This window comes from Oncorhynchus tshawytscha, linkage group LG31 (assembly GCF_018296145.1).
Source record: "Oncorhynchus tshawytscha isolate Ot180627B linkage group LG31, Otsh_v2.0, whole genome shotgun sequence".
In the NCBI taxonomy this organism is placed as follows: Eukaryota; Metazoa; Chordata; class Actinopteri; order Salmoniformes; family Salmonidae; genus Oncorhynchus; species Oncorhynchus tshawytscha.
Genome location: NC_056459.1, coordinates 10,928,979 through 10,948,397, shown reverse-complemented (window position 1 = coordinate 10,948,397; position 19,419 = coordinate 10,928,979). Strand labels below are relative to the sequence as shown.

The 19,419-nt window shown below is 43.5% G+C and overlaps 1 protein-coding gene across 2 annotated transcripts in view; it reads right to left on the bottom strand.

The window, feature by feature from the left end:
- The window catches only part of LOC112229718 (zinc finger protein 516-like), a 47,047-nt gene extending 28,013 nt beyond the window's left edge, over window positions 1-19,034 (bottom strand). The window contains exon 1 of one of the 2 annotated variants that reach the window (XM_042310270.1): window positions 18,586-19,034. The gene's annotated coding sequence lies outside the window, so the exon portion shown is untranslated. The remainder of the gene's footprint in view (window positions 1-18,585) is intronic. The other variant, XM_024395705.2, reaches the window with a different exon arrangement.
- Window positions 19,035-19,419: the final 385 nt, after the last annotated feature.

Sequence of the window (19,419 nt, the reverse complement as noted above, 5' to 3'; positions counted from 1 at the left end):
GAGAGGGAGAGAATTTGCATGACACTGATTTTGGAATGGCTATTGTCCCGAACAGGATGATTGACGGTTGTCCTTAAAGAAGCTTATACTGAAAGTGTGTGTGTGTGCGCTCGTGTCCTCTGTTCCCCATGCCTTAATTGAGTGTGTTTAGTGAAGCATGAAGAGGTGCATTCAGTCCTGACCAGTCAGGATGAGGCCTCAGGGCCAGTCCATTCCAAACCCCATCAATACGCCATTATCAACAAACTACATTTATTTCTCTCCATCTCATACACACATACACACACACACACACACACACACACACACAGTCATACACACTCACACATGCAGACTGAAACTCACACACACATACACACGCACTAACACAATCCCAATACTGTCAGTGGATGCCAAGGTCACATTGAGAGTGGTAGTAATATGAAGGGAAATGACTAAATGTGCCATCTTCAACAAACAGTAGTTAACCTCACACCTAGAAGACACACTGAGAGAAAAGCAGAGGCAAAGAAATTATGAAAAGGGGCAGGTGGCGTCAGTTTAATCACGAGAATATATGATAAATCTGTTTTCGTAATCAACCTCCAGCACACTAGATCACCTAAAGTCAAATAAAACAAAAATGTGTTCCTATATCAAACATCTTCATCATTATTCTTGTCTAAGATAAGCATTTATCTCTGCGAAGGGGCATCGGTTCCAAGTTGCTTTTTCTGTGGATGATACACACACATCCATTACAGCCAAGTAATTGGCAGTAATTTCCAGACCACAGCAGAAGATGTTGGTTTCCTTCTCGAAAACTACAACAGGGAGAAAAGTGCCCGGGCTCTCTTAAAGCCAACGCAGGGCAGGCAGCCTGCGGGAAAGAAACACCATTGTGTCAGCTGCACCAGAACTGTCACATTTCCTCACGTCTCGCCCTCCACCTATCACCAGGGGGTCCTTGGGGTCCTACGGTGGCCATTGTTGGACAATGGGCCCAGCGCCCTACACTTCAGCGCCCTGCAAAAGATGTCTGGGGGTGGGAGGGCAGTGGAGTTGGGGGGGACGATGACAAAAGAGACCTATCTATTCTCAGCCGTGTGTGTGTGTGCGCATGTATGGGTGTGTGTGCCTGTGTGCGTGCGTGCATGCGTTCATGTGTATGTGTGTGCCCGCCACTTTGGGCTTTTCGCTGTGCGCGCTCTACCGGGCGAAATAGAGAAGAAACTGGCATGGGCTCCAGAATGGGAGTTGAGTTAGACGAGTGTGGTGGCAGGTGTTGAGGGCAGACGCTGACAGATTAGCACACGGACCGAGTGGCACAGTGTCTCTGGGTGGGGGGGACAGGGGAGGTTAGTGGTAATTAAGAGGTTAAGGCCGGGTGATGAGGGGTTAACACAATAGGGGGATGGTGGGATGATGTCAGAGCGAAAGGAGGCAACAGATGGTAGTGGAGGCCATCAGTCGTGTGTGTGTGTGTGTGTGTGTGTGTGTGTGTGTGTGTGTGTTCTTCTACCCTTGTGGGGACCTAAAATCCCCAAAGGTCCACACAAGTATAGTAAAACAAGAAGAATTCTCCCTCGTCCCCATGAGGACAAATGCTATTTTAGGGTTAGGTTTACTATTACGGTTAGAATTATGGTTAGGGTAAGGGGTTAGGACATCTAGACATACTTAGAAACTAAACAACTCCACCAAACCTTCCTGAATAGAACACACACACACACTCAAACACACACACACACACACACTCAAACACCCACAAACACACACACACACACACACACACACACTCCAACACCAACAAACACACACACACAAAACAAAGAGGCTTTCTTTGAGGGGGTTTAAACACATGCTGTGTCATTTAGTGGAGCGAGAAGGCTTCTGACAGAGTGTGTTGTGTATTCCGACCTCTCTGACATCTGGCTGTTTCTTTATTAGTCACTGTTCGTATGAATCTCTGTGTTCTTCGAAAGCCAAAACTAAACAGAAATGGGCCTAATAGAGAAGACCGTGATCTTGAATGATCATTGATTTGTGCAATAGACAGCATGCCAATAGAAACTAAGTGCAAAAACGTACAATCTGCAGTATTTACAATTCAAAACAAATTGTAAGTGTGCCTCTAAAGATATATTAACTCAGTGTTGAACCATTCAAAGAGGTAAGCTCTATTGAAGATGAGAGGGGCAGTGTTCCCTCGATTGGTCTCCATGAAGGAAGGCAATATAGGCTGGGGGTTTCCAACACTGTCCCTGGAGAGCTGCCATCCTGTAGGTTTTCACTCCAACCCTAATCTAGCACACCGGATTCTAATAATTAGCTGGTTGAAAAGCTGAATCAGGTTATTTACAACTGGGGTTGGAGCAAAAACCATCAGCAAGGTAGTTCTCCAGGAACAGAGTCAGAGAACCCTGATATAGGCTATAGTTTAGCTAGATAACACATTCAATGAAAACATAGCTGATATAACATTCAATAAAAAAAACTGGAAGTGTGATGCTTTAGACACACACACACACAGGAACAAAAAAACAGGATAAACCGATGGAGGATACACACACAGGCGCAGAATGCCAAACATGTTGCTCTGGGCTGAATTTGTTCTTTACAGACCCTCTCTCCCTCTCCCTTTTCTCCCCCTCTTTTCTTTGACAGATGAATAGCCATGTCCAGTCAGCTGTACTCACGTCCAAACCAGCTCAGCACAAACTCCCCAAGGCCAGGGCTCTGCTGCTGAGCTAAGAGCCTGTGTATGTATATGTGTGTGTGTGTGTATACACGTGTGTGTGTGTGTGGTGAGTGAGAGAAAGAGAGCGACAGTAAGTGAATACATGTATGTGTGTGGCTGTGTGCACGCACCAGTACACCCATGTACACGTACACAATGAGGTGAACATTCCTGTGAGTTTATCAAAGGGCAGCTATTATGGTATTGCTTACACATCTAATTGTTTCATTTCATAGAGGGTAGGGGTCCATTTGGGATTGGGTGAATGCATCCCAGTGTTATAATTGTTTTATTTTACCTTTATTTAACTAGGCAAGTCAGTTAAGAACAAATTCTTATTTTTTATTTGACCTTTTATTTAACCATGTAAGCCAGTTGAGAACAAGTTCTCACTTACAACTGCGACCTGGACAAGATAAAGCAAAGCAGTGCGACAATAAACAACAACACAGAGTTACACGTCGGATAAACAAATGTACAGTCAATAACACAACAGAAAAATCTATATACAGTGTGTGCAAATGGAGTAAGGAGGTAAAGGCAATAAATAGGCCAATAGTAGCGAAGTATTTACAATTTAGCAAATTAACACTGGAGTGATAGACGTGCAGATAAAGACGTGCAAGTAGAGAAGAGCAACAAAAAAAGTAAATATAAACAGGTAGGTAGTCGGATGGGCTATTTACAGATGGGCTGGGCATAGGTGCAGCGATCGGTCAGCTGCTCTGACAGCTGATGCTTAAAGTTAGTGAGGGAGATAAGTCTACCCCGGTCAAACCTGGACGACGCCGGGCCAATTGTGCGCCGCCCTGTGGGACTCCCAATCATGGCCGGATGTGCAGCCTGGCTTCAAACCTGGGACTACAGTGACGCCTCTCACACTAAGATGCAGTGCCTTAGACCGCTGCGCCCCTCGGGAGCCCAAGGTTTCACCCTGATTGTTTTGTAGGTGGAAGGTATAAAATAGCAGACAAAACAGGAGACAATGCCACTTAAAATACAAGAGAGAGGGATAGTAAATTAAGCAACAGAGATAGGCTGGGGGGATGCCTCCACTTTGATAACAAAGGGACCCTCTTCGGTCCTAAAGTGTCCCTATTTTGTCTATAGAAGCGACGAGGGTGACAGCCGTCTGTTGCGGTTAGGTCACAGTGTAGAGGCCGTTTAAATGAGGCTTTGTTTACCAGGCCGTACTGCAGCTCGAGCATCCGCCACACTGACTACTCCACATACCGGAGGCCCACTATGTGAAGACGTGTCAGAAACACTGTGTTATAGATGTATACAAAACACAGACTCACTGTGTGTAGACGTGCAAGAAACACAGACTCACTGTGTGTAGGCGTGCAAGAAACACAGACTCACTGTGTGTAGGCGTGCAAGAAACACAGACTCACTGTGTGTAGGCGTGCAAGAAACACAGACTCCCTGTGTGTAGACGTGCAAGAAACACAGACTCCCTGTGTGTAGACGTGCAAGAAACACAGACTCACTGTGTGTAGGCGTGCAAGAAACACAGACTCACTGTGTGTAGGCGTGCAAGAAACACAGACTCACTGTGTGTAGGCGTGCAAGAAACACAGACTCCCTGTGTGTAGGCGTGCAAGAAACACAGACTCCCTGTGTGTAGGCGTGCAAGAAACACAGACTCCCTGTGTGTAGGCGTGCAAGAAACACAGACTCCCTGTATGACTCTGTGAAACACGAAACACATGTATGAAACACCGTATGTCTAGGTAAGAAAGAAACACTGTTTATAGATGTGTCAGAACAGTGTGTAGACATGTTACACACATTGTCTAAAATGCTGCTTAATGACATGCATAAACGCTGTCATGGATAGATACAGTACGTAAGAAATATTGGATACAGGTGTGTCAGAAAACACTGTAGATGTGTCTCAAACACCGTGTATACATACGGGTAAGAAACGCTGTATATAGATGTGTTACATAAATTCACTTTGTATGGGTGTGTTCCACACAATGGGAGTGTTAGAAATACTGTTTATAGATGTCAATCAGCAAAACAGACATATGAGGAAGGATGTCTGGTCACCATTCCCATAACACCACTCTCCCAAATCCACAAAAGAAGATCTAGTAATATATCCCACAAAAAAAGCAAAAAGGTGATTGTTAAAATAAGAGTAAGACATAGGATGAAGTCTCATTGTTCATGCTTTGTTTAAACATTATGTTATGGTATAAGAGGTGCCAAATGTGCACTCGTGCAAACACACAGCATGTCTGGCCCTTAAGGCTTCCGGCAGCTGGTGTGGTTATGCTGCTGCTGCCGCTGTGTGTGTGTGTGTGTGGTGTGTGGTGTGTGTGTGTGTGTGTGTGTGGTGTGTGTGTGTGTGCGCGCGCGTGCCTTTTGGAGGGAAAGACAGCAAACACACATCACACTCCCATCGCCCTCCTTGTTCAACTCTCCCTCCCTGTTACACAACAAATACACAGGGACTGATAGCATGTGATGAGCTGCTCAATGAGCTGCCTTTTAACATTCCAGGCCTGCTACACCTCTGCAATGTGCTGGAGGTAAGCCAGGGAGGTATCTTGAGCACGGAAGTTGAAGGAATGAAGAAAACACATGCAAAACGCACATTTCATTTTTTAAATTTAACTAGGCAAGCCAGTTAAGAACAAATTCTTATTTACAAGGACAACCTACTGAAAGGCAAAAGGTCTCCTGCGGAGACGGGGGCTGGGATTTAAACGTTTAATGTAGGACAAAACACCCATCATGACAAGAGAGACACCACAACACTACAGAAAGAGAGACCTAAGACAACAACATAGCATGGCAGCAACACAGCATGGCACAAACATTTTATTTATTGTACTCGGTAAGTTGACTGAGAACACATTCTCATTTACAGCAACAACCTGGGGAATAGTTACAGAGGGATGAATGAGACAACCGTAAACTGGGGCTGATTAGGTGCCTGCGATAGTATGAGGGACAGATTGGGAATTTAGCCAGGACACCAGGGTTAACACCCCTACTCTTACAATAAGTGCCATGGGATCTTTCGTGTCCATAGAGAATCAGGACACCTGTTTTAATTCCCTTCCAAATGACAGCACCCTACAGAGGGAAGTATCCCCAATTACTACCTTGGGGTATTGGGATATTTATTTTTTAGACCAGAGGAAAGGGTGCCTCCTACTGGCCCCCCAACACCACTTCCAGTAGCATCTGGTCTCCCATCCAGGACTAAACCTGCTTAGCTTCAAAAGCAAGCCAGCAGTGGAATGCAGGGTGGTATTCTGCTGGCAAGCAACAGCACAAAGGCAAAAAGATAGAGGCAACAACACATCACGCGAAGCAGCCACGAGTGTCAGTAAGAGTGTCCATCATTGAATCTTTGAATGACGAAATGGAGATAAAACCGTCCAGTTTGAGTGTTTTTTGCAGCTCGTTCCTGTCACTAGCTGCAGCGAACTGAAAAGAGGAGCGACACAGGAATGTGTGTGCTTTGGGGACCTTTAACAGAATGTGCCTGGCAGAACGGGTGCTGTATGTGGAGGATGAGGGCTGCAGTAGGTATCTCAGATAGGGGGGAGTGAGGCCTAGGAGGGTTTTATAAATAAGCATCAACCAGTCGTGCCTTTTACTGAGGAGTGGCTTCCGTCTGGCCACTCTACCATAAAGGCCTGATTGTTGGAGTGCTGCAGAGATGGTTGTCCTTCTGGAATGTTCTCCCATCTCCACAGAGGAACTCTATAGCTCTGTCAGAGTGTCCATCGGCTTCTTGGTCACCTCCCTGACCAAGACCCTTCTCTCTCGATTGCTCAGTTTAGCCGGGCGGCCAGCTCTAGGAAGAGCCTTGGTGGTTACAAACTTCTTCCATTTAAGAATGATGGAGGCCCTGTGTTCTTGGGAACCTTCAATGCTGCAGACATTTTTTGGTACCCTTCCCCAGATCGGTGCCTCGACACAATCCTGTCTCAGAGTTCTACAGACAATTCCTTCAAACTCATGGCTTGGTTTTTGCTTTGACATGTGCTGTCAACTGTGGGACCTTATATAGACAGATGTGTGCCTTTGCAAATCATGTCCAATCAATTGAATTTACCACAGGTGGATTACATTCAAATTGTAGAAACATCTCAACATTCCATAGCAATGGAAACATCATGCACCTGAGCTCAATTTCAAGTCTCATAGCAAAGAGTCTGAATACTTACAGTGAGGGAAAAAAGTATTTGATCCCCTGCTGATTTTGTACGTTTGCCCACTGACAAAGAAAGGATCAGTCTACAATTTTAATGGTAGGTTTATTTGAACAGTAAGAGACAGAATAACAACAAAAAAATCCAAAAAAACGCATGTCAGAAATGTTAAAAGGAGGTTCTCACCCAAGATTTGACGTCCCTTTGATGCGGTGAAGTTGTCCTGTCCCCTTAGCAGAAAAACACCCCCAAAGCATAATGTTTCCACCTCCATGTTTGACGGTGGGGATGGTGTTCTTGGGGTCATAGGCAGCATTCCTCCAAACACGGCGAGTTGAGATGATGCCAAAGAGCTCCATTTTGGTCTCATCTGACCACAACACCTTCACCCAGTTGTCCTCTGAATCATTCAGATGTTCATTGGCAAACTTTAGACGGGCATGTATATGTGCTTTCTTGAGCAGGGGGACCTTGAGGGCGCTGCAGGATTTCAGTCCTTCACGGCGTAGTGTGTTACCAATTGTTTTCTTGGTGACTATGGTCCCAGCTGCCTTGGGATCATTGACAAGATCCTCCCGTGTAGCTCTGGGCTGATTCCTCACCGTTCTCATGATCATTGCAACTCCACGAGAAGAGATCTTGCATGGAGCCCCAGGCCGAGGGAGATTGACAGTTCTTTTGTGTTTCTTCCATTTTCAAATAATCGCACCAACTGTTGTCACCTTCACACCAAGCTGCTTGGCGATGGTCTTGTAGCCAATTCCAGCCTTGTGTAGCTCTACAATCTTGTCCCTGACATCCTTGGAGAGCTCTTTGGTCTGGGCCATGATGGAGAGTTTGGAATCTGATTGATTGATTGCTTCTGTGAACAGGTATCTTTTATACAGGTAACAAACTGAGATTAGGAGCACTCCCTTTAAGAGTCTGCTCCTAATCTCAGCTCGTTACCTGTATAAAAAAAGACACCTGGGAGCCAGAAATCTTTCTGATTGAGAGGGGTCAAATACTTATTTCCCTCATTAAAATGCAAATCAATTTATGACATTTTTGACATGCGTTTCTATGGATTGTTTTGTTGTTATTCTGTCTCTCACTGTTCAAATAAACCTACCATTAAAATTATAGACTGATCATTTCTTTGTCCGTGGGCAAACTTAAAAAATCAGCAGGGGATCAAATACTTTTTTCCCTCACTGTATGTAAATCAAATATTTCTGTTTTTATTTTTAATACATTTGCAAATATTACTAAAAACCTGTTTTCACTACGTTGTATTTTGTTATTTTACTAGGATCTGCATTAGCTGTTGCAAAAGCAGCAGCTACTATTCCTGGGGTCCACATGAAACATGAAACATACAGAATGACATAATACAGAACATCAATAGACAAGAACAGCTCAAGGACAGAACAACATACATTTTAATGGGATACTGTGCTTAGATTGAATCCATTTTAGAACAATGCTGTAACATAACAAAATGTGGGAAAACGAAAGGGGTCTGAATACTTTCCAAACGCATTGTATAGCTAACATGAGTTTAAGGCATGATTTTGAGCAATTCCAGGATGTTGTGTATATGAGGTGGCGTTTCTTCTATTTTCCTGGTGGGCCTGACAGCGGAGCACAGACCTCTCTCTCTATCTCTGCAGCCTGGATTGGTTGGTGTGGGGGACACAGGAGTATAATCCGGTAGCATTAACTTGCTCTCTAAAAAAAGCACTCTCGACAGGGATTAGATTATCACGGTAAAGTCAGCTCAGACTCTCTCTCTCCATCCAACCCTCTGTCTGTCTCTCTGTCAAGCGCAGTGTGTAAAATAATCTGGAACGACACAAGGGTTAAATACCCAAGTGAGAAGCATCTAAAGAAATACAGTCAACATGTCCAATGCATATGATCCAAGTCCATCTAATTTCCCAGACAGCGCATCTTTCACATGTAATTAGTGGTAGCCTGGCAGGCTAATGTTTTGTAGCTCAAACAATGATAATGTCATCACACAGAGATTACAATAAGTATCAATTTGTTGATGGTATACTTTTAGTAGAATAAGTGTCAATGTGCTGATTGATACAATTGTAGGTGAAATTGGTGGAGCTTGAGGCTGAAACGGTGCTAAAAACATGGTGATAATCCTAGTATCGTATAGCCTGGCAATAAACACAATATTTCTGGATGCATCTCCGTCATAGAAAGAGTAGAGTAAGGGAAGCTTATATAATTCTGAAATGAAAGGCACGCAGTCTAAAGCCGGTAAAACATATCGCCTAAGGCTGTGTAGGCTACATCTACGCTATCACCCTTATGTAACTTTATCCAGAAAGTAACTACCCACATAGACAACAGATTAACATCCAATTTTGGTTGCCATTGGATTGAGTTGTCAACAAATGTGAATTCAACTTGAAATAAACCAAACCATGAAATCCTATTGTCGATATGTAGGACAGGAGTCTTTCAAATAGGATAAAAGGCCATATCTGAATTTTCTTTTACAGACAAATTCCCCCTTAAAAACAATTATATCACCACCCAGTCTATCACCACCTTCCACAACAAACAGTACTTAATCAGTAGTTAGACTGTTTTTTAACAAGTAATTAGGCCTATCATTAAATCATTTGCAGTCTATCAATCACTAAATTAAACCGATAGTTTGTAGAAAACTAAGGAAGGGAAGCACTAGGGCACACAATGGTAGGTATTTTTGTAAATAGAAGGTGCTCTTTGGTCAGGGAGTACAACATACATCTGTGTACTCCCTGACGAAGGCCTTGCTGCCGAAACAAGTCAGAGTTTTTCATCTTTGTTCCATTGAACATTTCATACAAATAAAGGCATTTGAATGATATGAATGCCTTGGTCTCCCTTGCTTTAGAAAAAAATACATTGTTTGTTGACAGTTTGAGCATCTAGACATCATCTGTGTGGGACCATTCTAATGAAGTGCTATCCAATATGTCCTCATTTCCTGTGTGCAACTAATGACAGCTGGCAGAATCAAGATCAGGTTCCCTGAGGTGGTGCAGCATCTCAACACCGCCTCATTGGGAGACTACAGTATAGGCTGTAGGTAACCGGACACCCTGAGACCCATCTAATCATGTCTCCTTCTCCCCGTCTCAGAGGGCTGAACAGAAGGGATCTGGGTCTGCCTTACCTCCTCATCTCCCATCTGGACAAATGAACAAGGTTTCCCCTACAGATGTGAGATCTTAATTTGATACAGTTTGCTATAGCATGAAAATAATCCTGCAGCAACAGGAAAATGTCATTATTTTTTGTGGATTATAATTAATAGACATTTTTGTAGGGGTTGATACATTTTCCATAAGGGTAAATGAAGTTAGAAATTTCAAAGTGGAAATTACAAACTTCAGAAGACTTTTTAAATCTAAAATACACTATAAGTTTAAAATGTCCTGCGTTGCAGCTAACAAATAGTTAGTTACTTTATAAATGGCACTTTAATAATGAGGTTAACATATCTTGCAATTCTCATCCCATATGTATATACTGTATGTTATACCACCTATTGCATCTTGCCTATGCCACTCGGTCATTGCTCATATATTCTCATATACTCATATACTCATATATTTATTTGTACATATTCTTATTCCATCCCTTTATTTAGATGTGCGTGTATTATGTAGTTGTGTAAATTGTTAGATTACTTGTTACATATTGCTGTACTGTCAGAACTAGACGCATAAGCATTTAGCGAACACTTGCAATAACATCTGCTAACCATGTATATGCGACCAATAAAATTTGATTTCTCCCTCAAAACCGTCAGAATTAATCTAAGATTTTAAAAAATGTAAATAACGTTGATGGTTTTTTTTGTGAGGAAGTCACACCATTTTACATCTAGCTAAGGATTATTTTGCTTCAATTATTTGACTATGGGTGCTAAAGCTAGCATACATTTTTACAACATTAGCTCTGAGCCAGTGAGTGAAATGATGCTGCTGACCAACCCGCTACTAACTTAGTGCTTAACACACATTGTTGAATCTTCCAAAAAAAGCTAGTTGGCACGATACTTTAGTAGTGCTAACTCTTTATTATGTGTTCAGGAATGAGCTATTCTGCAGCGACTCATTGCAGTAGCCTCCCGAGTCAGCTGTTGTGCTCAGCCTACCCAACGATATAAAGCAACGTTAGCGATCACGGGGAAACATGCTGATCTACAGACTGATTTCTGATAACAGTTCCTCTTAAATTTCGGGCCGCAAGTCTACAACGTTAGGTTAATTTAAAAAGGCTAAGAAATGTTTATGCAGAGCTAGCTAGCTAGCCAGCTATGTTAGTAAGCTAGCTACAATAGTTAGCTAAGCAGCTGGTTAAGTAAGTTTTGCAAACTATTAAATCACGGTCACAAAGTTTGTAATAATTTAGCTAGTAATTCTGCCTATTTCATGGAGAGTCATGCGAGAGCGCAGTGATATGTAACGAGTGCGCTGAGAGTCAGGAAGCAAGTTCAGGGAATGAGTGTTTTAAATAAAAGAAACAATGAACACAAAACACAAACAATGCACCGACATGAAAACAGAGTCAATAACACCTGAGGAAAGAACCAAGGGGAGTGACAGATATAGTGAAGATAATCAAGAAGGTGATGCAGTCCAGGTGAGTGTCATGAGGCGCAGGTGCGCAAGACGATGGTGACAGGTGTGTCTGATAATCAGCAGCCTGATGACCTAGAGGGCAGAGAGGGAGTATACGTGACAGTACCCCCTCACCGGATGCGCGGCTCCAGCCACAAGATGCCTTCAAAGGGGATGAACCTGGGGACCAGGAGTGGACCGGTCACACCTGCTGATGTGCGAGAACCTGTCATGCCAGCTGAGGCACGGGAACTTGTGGAGTCAACTGGGGAGCGGGAACCTGACAAATCAGTTGAGGCAGGGGAGTCTAGCGATCCGGTTGAGGTATGAGAACCTGACAAGCCGGTGGAAGCAGGGGAGCCTGGCGATCCAGCTAAGGCATGAAAGCCCGACGTGCCGGCTGAGACAGGGGAGCCTTGTCGATCCGGCTGAGGTATGAGAGCCTGACGCAGGGAAGCCTGGTGATCTGGTTGAGGTATGAGAGCCTGTAGCAGGGAAGCCTGGTGATCTGGTTGAGGTATGAGAGCCTGTAGCAGGGAAGCCTGGTGATCTGGTTGAGGTATGAGAGCCTGAAGCAGGGAAGCCTGGTGATCTGGTTGAGGTATGAGAGCCTGTAGCAGGGAAGCCTGGTGATCTGGTTGAGGTATGAGAGCCTGAAGGAGGGAAGCCTGGTGATCTGGTTGAGGTATGAGAGCCTGTAGCAAGGAAGCCTGGTGATCTGGTTGAGGTATGAGAGCCTGTAGCAGGGAAGCCTTGTGATCTGGTTGAGGTATGAGAGCCTGTAGCAGTTCGGACCCGACGTCATTACTCGGACACAAAAAAATATATAAAATAAACGCTTCCTTTAGGTGAGGTGTTTTTCTGTAATGAGTGCGCTAAGAGTCGGGAAGCAAGTTCAGGGAGTGAGTGTTTTAATAAATAAAAGAAACAATGAACACGAAACACAAACAACACACCGACATGAAAACAGAGTTAAAAACACCTGAGGAAAGAACCAAGGGGAGTGACAGTTAATGGGAAGATAATCAAGGAGGTGATGGAGTCCAGGTGAGTGTCATGAGGTGCAGGTGCGCAAGGCGATGGTGAAAGGTGTGCGGGATAATCAGCAGCCTGATGACCTAGAGGCCTGAGAGGGAGTATACGTGACATGATATCACAAATTAGTAACTATGTTTTCATTTTTGAATGGCGGACGCTCTGGAATACAAAGATTTTAGGATGAGTTCGAGTGATCGTGGAGAAATCGATACAGTTACATATCGGGATATCATTTTTGACGATATTTCATCTTGTATTGTTTTGACAATACCAATGCCTGAAATAAGACTCCAGTATTTTCCCCATTATAGCTTGTTCTCCATCTTCACTTTAAATAGAGAGCCAATTTGTGTCCAGTGCTTTTATTTCCATGACTGAACAAAACTAATTTTCTCATGGCGTTCTCTCGATGTTTGGAACATCGAATAGCAATAAAATCCCAGTATCGAATCGCAAATTAATATAGAATCGCGAGCATCGCATATTTTATTGGCACATGAGTATTGTGATAATATCGTATCGTAAGGTCCCTGGTAATTCCGAGCACTAATGAGTTCCACGTCCCACAAGACAGGACATTTGAAGTACTTGCGTCACGTAGGAGTGACGGGGTCACTACTACAGCAAGAGTGAGAGGAGAGTGAAGAACCATGGGAGTATGAGTTTTCCCAGCAGATCAATAATTAAAGGAAAACTCCACCCCAAAACTTTTGGTATTTATTTAATTTGTCAATTCTTCATATAGTCCCAAAATGTCTCCCAATGTAGTTTACTTAAATTAATAGGCCTAATTTGTGGAATAAACAAATGGAAAAACACATTGGCACCTACATTACCAGTCAAACGTTTGGACACACATTGTAGAATAATGGTGAAGACATCAAAACTATGAAATATCACATATGGAATCATGTAGTAACCAAAATAAGTGTGAAAAAAATCTAAATATATTTTATGAGATTTTTCAAAGTAGCCACCCTTTGCCTTGATGACAGCTTTGCACACTCTTGGCATTCTCTCAACCAGCTTCACCTGGAATGCTTTTCCAACAGTCTTGAAGAAGTTCCCTCATATGCTGAGCACTTGTTGGTTGCTTTTCCTTCACTCTACGGTCCAACTCATCCCAAACCATCTCAATTGGGTTGATGTCGGGAGATTGTATGCTCAAACTATCCCCAAATTAGAAAGCCAAAAACAGGGACAGTAGGCATACTGTATGCTGGCAAGACAGTCACACGAACAGCCTCGATGGTTAGATAGTAGATCCTCTGTTTAGTACCAACATCCAAAGAGAAGATGCATATTCAGCTAAATGTCTCACTCATGCACACACACACTAACCGGATACAAACAAATACACACACCATGCCAGAACAGAGTCCTCTGCCCACATTGCTCTCAGCCGTGGCATTGCCAACTGACCAGAGCCAAGCTCTTCACCAGACACCAGCATGTGTGTTCTAAACACAGCTACCGCAATTGAGCACTCTCTCCACACACACACACACACACACACCAAAGCCACTCTTATTTCCTCTACAGCCTTTACACACAAATAACTTTAAGCAAAAGCACACTCACATTGAGTATGAAGCATTACAACAATATTATGCTCAACTGTCATTCTTGACTATGAATAGTGTTTTTCAGTTCGTGTTCCACAGTGGCACAGCAGCTGTGAAAACAGTGTATTTGCATACTACTGAGGATGCCACTACAGTACCCTGCACCTGACACGTGAGGAATGTCATTCAATAAAACTGTCCCTACAGTAAAGTGCAGTACATTTCTACATCTTTTTCAAAACGTAGTAAAAATGTATACTGTAGATTGGATTCTACTTCTATTTAGCATAGTAATAATGCCTTAGATGGTGGTTTACCATTCCTATCAGGCTATAGATTACATGAGGTATTTAGCAAGTTGTCCTGTAGCATAGCAGGTTGTCCTGTACCATGGCAGGTTGTCCTGTAGCATAGCAGGTTGTCCTGTACCATAGCAGGTTGTCCTGTACCATAGCAGGTTGTCCTGTACCATAGCAGGTTGTCCTGTACCATAGCAGGTTGTCCTGTACCATAGCAGGTTGTCCTGTACCATAGCAGGTTGTCCTGTACCATAGCAGGTTGTCCTGTACCATGGCAGGTTGTCCTGTAGCATAGCAGGTTGTCCTGTACCATAGCAGGTTGTCCTGTACCATAGCAGGTTGTCCTGGACCATGGCAGGTTGTCCTGTACCATGTTGTCCTGGACCATGGCAGGTTGTCCTGTACCATGGCAGGTTGTCCTGGACCATGGCAGGTTGTCCTGGACCATGGCAGGTTGTCCTGTACCATGGCAGGTTGTCCTGTACCATGGCAGGTTGTCCTGGACCATGGCAGGTTGTCCTGTACCATGGCAGGTTGTCCTGTACCATGGCAGGTTGTCCTGACCATACCAGGTTGTCCTGTATCAGGTTGTCCTGAATAACCTGGACATGAATGCCATGGCAGGTTGTCCTGTACCAAGCAGGTTGTCATATATTGATAAGCCTACCATGGGAATAACACATGAATTTAATTTTCAAGATCCTACCTTCCTACATGATTTCAAGATCCTACCTTTCCCCATGATTCCAAGATCCTACTTTCCTAGATGATTTTAAGAGCCTACCTCCCTACATGATTAAAAAACTACTTTTTCAAGATAAACCATATAACTGAAAAATCTCAACAAACAACCTCTGTCCGCAATGTCTCCCCCCATGTCTCTCCCACTTAATCTGTATGATTAAATCATTTTTCCTTGGCCCTAATTTTGTCAGGGATGACGATACTCTGCCTGCCGGATAGTTGCTGAGCATACTCCCCATTGATGGCCATGCTGAGAAGATTACCCTAATAGCAGCAGATTACCTCCCCACATGTTGGCCACACACGGGGGATGGTGTGTGTGTGTGTGTGTGTGTGTGTGTGTGTGTGTGTGTGTGTGTGTGTGTGTGTGTGTGTGTGTGTGTGTGTGTGTGTGTGTGTGTGTGTGTGTGTGTGTGTAGGGAGCCGTGGTAGTAGAATATCTCTCGCTAGCTATATATCTGAAAGCATGGCTACCTACAATATTTGTCTATCCTTTTTGTCTGTCAATTCAAATAAAATGTTATTGATCGCATACACATATTTGCAGATGTTATCGCAGGTGCAGCGAAATACCTAACAATACAAACAAATCCAAAAAAGAATGAGAAAGTAATTAAGAAATATCATAAGGAGCAATGTCAGAGTCCAGAATATAAATATGTCACCTCAGCAAAAAAAAGAAATGTCCCTTTTTTAGGACCCTGTCTTTCAAAGATAATTTGTAAAAATCCAAATAACTTCCCAGATCTTCATTGTAAAGAGTTTAAACACTGTTTCCCATGCTTATTCAATGAACCATGAACAATTAATGTACATGCACCTGTGGAACAGTCATGCACCTGAAGACACTAACAGCTTACAGACGGCAGGCAATTATGGTCACAGTTATGAAAACGTAGGACACTAAAGAGGCCTTTCTACTGACACTGAAAAGCACCAAAAGAAGGGTCCTTGCTCATCTGCGTGAATGTGCCTTAGGCGTCCTGTAAGGAGGCATGAGGACTGCAGATGTGGCCAGGGCAATAAATTGCAATGTGCGTACTGTGAGACGCCTGAGACAGCGCTACAGTGAGACAGGACAGACAGCTGATCTTCCTCGCAGTGGCAGACCATGTGTAACAACACCTGCACAGGATCGGTACATCCAAATATTACACCTGCGGGACAGGTACAGGATGGCAACAACAACTGTCCGAGTTACACCAGGAACTCACAATCCCACCATCAGTGCTCAGACTGTCCGCAATAGGCTGAGAGGGGCTGAAATGAGGGCTTGTAGGCCTGTTGTAAGGCAGGTCCTCACCAGACATCACCGGAAACAACTTCGCCTGTGGGCACAAACCGTCGCTGGATCAGACAGGACTGGAAAAAAGTGCTCTTCACTGACGAGTCGCGGTTTTGTCTCACCAGGGGTGATGATCGGATTCACGTTTATCGTCAAAGGAATGAGCATTACACCGAGGCCTGTACTCTGGATCAATTTGGAGGTGGAGGGTCCGTCATGGTCTGGGGCGTTGTGTCACAGCATCATCGGACTTAGCTTGTTGTCAATGCAGGCAATCTTAACGCTGTGCGTTACAGGGAAGGCATCCTCCTCCCTATGTGGTACCCTTCCTGCAGGCTCATACTGACATGACCCTTCAGCATGCCAATGCTACCAGCCATACTGCTCGTTCTGTGCGTGATTTCCTGCAAGACAGGAATGTCAGTGTTCTGCCATGAACAGCGCAGAGCCCGGATCTCAATCCCATTGAGCACTTCTGGGACCTGTTGGATCAGAGGGTGAGGGCTAGGGCCATTCCTCTCAGAAATGTCCGGGAACTTGCAGGTGCCTTGGTGGAAGAGTGGGGTAACATCTCACGGCAAGAACTGGCAAATCTGGTGCAGCTGGTGGCCACACCAGATACTGACTGTTACTTTTGATTTTGACCCCCCCTTTGTTCAGGGACACATTATTCCATTGCTGTTAGCCACATGTCTGTGGAACTTGTTCAGTTTATGTCTCAGTTGTTGAATCTTATGTTTGCAAAAATATTTCCACGTTAAGTTTTCCGAAAAATAAACGCAGTTGACAGTGAAAGGACGTTTCTTTTTTTGCTGAGTTTATGTATATGATGGTGTGTATAGACATTATGGACAGTATATTAATAGAAATGGTGTGTACAGCAGTAGTTATTAAGGATGAGCCTTGACTAGAATACAGTATATACATAAGAAGTGGGTAAAACAGTATGTAAACATTATTAAAGTGACCAGTGTTCAATGACTATGTAAGGTGCATGGTAGAGTACCGGGTGGCAGCCAGCTAGTAACAGTGACTAAGTTCAGGGCAGGCTGGCTTGTGGTGACTATTTTAAGTCTGATGGCTGGGAGATTGTCTGTCTGTCTGTCTTTTCAACCATCCAGATTCATCTACAGATATCTTTCCATCTATATACACATCATTACGATTACAGACCTCTAAACATCAGATCCAATTCTGCCAAGCTTGATTTCGACTCCGTCAGGCCTACACTGATATGCTTTCTTTCAAAATCTAGGCCTGTCCAGGAGGCAAGTCATCCAAACCATTTTTATTTGGCAAGACTTAAGATTTGATTGCAGGGTTTTTGTGTCCCTGGCCTACAGTTCCACAGCATGCTGTGTGGATACACATCTGCAATACAGAAATACAACTCAGGATGGAGATGGTCTAACTGTCTATTGCCTAACTGTCCATATCTTCTCTATAGGTCTCCAACATACTGTGGTGAGAAGGTTGAACAGGAGCAACGGCTGAAGAATGACAAAGGCATACAAATATTATTGCCACTGCCAGTGTGGGTTTTTAGGCAGTCCAGATGGAGTAGACTAAGAGGCCATTGAGCGAGTGGAGAGAAAAGGAATTCTAGTAATCTGCTGCTGATCCTGTACAATAGACGCCTTGTCTCTTTTGTTAGGGCCACTCACAAACACAAGTTTGCACTGACAATGACAGCACCAATAGTCTGCCTTAGGAATGGAAAGAGAGAAAAAGAAAGATAGGTGTGAAAAGGATAAAATTGGTTTCCAGAAAGAAACCAATGGAAAGCAATTGTGTGCCAGCAGAGTGAGCCTGTTTTTCGTTATCTTGAGATGCCAAGTAAAAAATGAAATTCTATGTCTCTAATCTAGTCAAGTGTAGCCTAGAATAGACATTATAGATCTTGATATTATAGAGCCTTCTAACCTGCCTGTTGAACGCTACATTCGCACTGTGAATTAATTAACCATTGAAGGACTGTTTATCCCCTCTCCTCTTCACCACAATGCACTGTCCTCCTCAAACGTTTTGGTGGCCCCATGAAAAGCAATCATTAAAACATTTGCATATGAACTGTCGTTTATTTTATACAGATGTATATTTATACAGTAGGAAAAGAGGTTTTTTTAAAAGTACCTTACCTCAAGACCTAAACGAATTTGGTGTGTCCTCCAGTAGCCTAACTACCCACTTCAGTAAATATAAAAAACCCACGATGACAGTAGCATGCATCCGTAGAAAGTTGTCAAATTATTTTATCGGGAACAGTCCTCCAATTACATGTTTATAGTTTACTGCTTGCTCCCCGATGAATTCCTGGCGTGATTTCTTACTGCTCTCAATGTGCCCAGAGTGCAAAGTTTCCGGCGGGTCGTTTAATCATGGTCTCGATGTCCCGTTTCGACTCGCTACCCTTGAAATAGAATCGGCTTAGTACTCGACAGACTACAAGCAATAGGCTTCCAGACAAAAATGCATCAAAACAAAAAAAGTAGGCGCTAAAGCTCCGCCCTGTGTTTCCAGCAGACCGCAGTTTCTGTAGCCTAGATACAAAAACATGTCGTGAAAACAATAGGCTATATTTGATGTAATTTCTTAATCTGATTTGGCTGTTGAAATAATCCCTGCACACTGCCTGGACACGGACATCCACCGCCAATAAATAAAAAAATAACGCTTGTAAATGTAGTTTGCCTACAAGCGTTCTCTTACCTACCTGTACGTTGTTAAAACCCCAAGGGCAGAGTAAATTAGATGCTGTGCATCGATGGCATGCATCAAAGTGAAGATGTCTAAGTGACGCCTCCTCCACTGTGGCGGATAGTTTCTCTGTTTTTTATGTGTAATAAAGTAGGTTAAATACCCAGACTCACGTAACATAGTAACAACTCACATCAAGCCTATACAGTGCATTCGTAAAGTATTTAAACCCCTTGACTTTTTCCACATTTTGTTACCTTACAGCCTTATTCTAA